This window comes from Pempheris klunzingeri, chromosome 21 (genome assembly GCF_042242105.1).
Source record: "Pempheris klunzingeri isolate RE-2024b chromosome 21, fPemKlu1.hap1, whole genome shotgun sequence".
Taxonomy (NCBI): Eukaryota; Metazoa; Chordata; class Actinopteri; order Acropomatiformes; family Pempheridae; genus Pempheris; species Pempheris klunzingeri.
Window position 1 is genome coordinate 22,252,268 of NC_092032.1, and position 1,077 is coordinate 22,253,344.

The window sequence follows — 1,077 nt, forward strand, 5'->3', positions numbered from 1 at the left end:
GGTCCGCGTTGGATGGAGAGAGAGGGGCGGGGGGGTGCAGAACAACCGTAATACTAACAGTAACTACGGTGCAGGAATATGACTAATACTGATCAATATGGTAACAGGTAAAAAGGATGGAGAGGAAGAGGAGGAGAGAGGAGCCCAGTGCATCATGGGAGTCCCCCGGTAGTCTGAGCCTATAGCAGCATAACTAGGGGCTGGTCCAAGACCTGATCCAGTCCTGAACTATAGGCTTCATCACTAAGGAAGGTTTTTAGTCCACTCTTAAATGTAGAGAGGGTGTCTGCCCCCCTGAACCCAGACTGGAAGGAGGTTCCACAGGAGAGGAGCCTGATAGCTGAAAGCTCTGGCTCCATCACTACTTTAGAGGACTTAAGGAACCACCAGTAGGCCTGCAGTCTGGGAGCACAGTGCTCTAGTGGGGTAGTACGGTACTATGAGCTCTTTAAGAGATGATGGAGCCTGAACATTAAGAGCTTTGGAGGTGAGGAGAAGGATTTTAAACTCTATTCTAGATTTTACTGGAAGCCAGTGAAGAGAAGCCAGTACAGGAGAAAGATGGTCTCTTCTCTTAGTTCTGGTCAGAACAGGAGCAGCAGCGTTCTGGACCAGCTGGAGAGTCTTTAAGGACTTATTGGGGCAGCCTGATAATAAGGAACAGAAATAATCCAACCTGGAAGTGACTCATGTGTGGACTAGTGTTTCTGCATCATCTCCAGACAGGATGGACCTGGTTTTAACAACATTAGTAGATGGAAAAAGGCAGTTCTAGAAATCTGTTTAATGTGGGAGTTAAAGGACAAATCCTGATCAATAAGACTCCCAGTGGAGCTGGAGGCCACAGTGATGCCATCCAGAGCAGTTATGTTGGTAGAAAAGGTGTTTAGAGCAGAATAACTTGATTGATTGAATTGATCAGTATAATTGGGTATCATCTGCATAACAGTGGAAATGAATGGAGTTCTTCCTGATAATATTACCCAGAGGAAGCATGTATAAGGTAAATAGTATCGGTCCAAGCACTGAACCTTGTGGAACTCTGTGTTACCCTGCCTCCATTCTTCATGCTAAGCT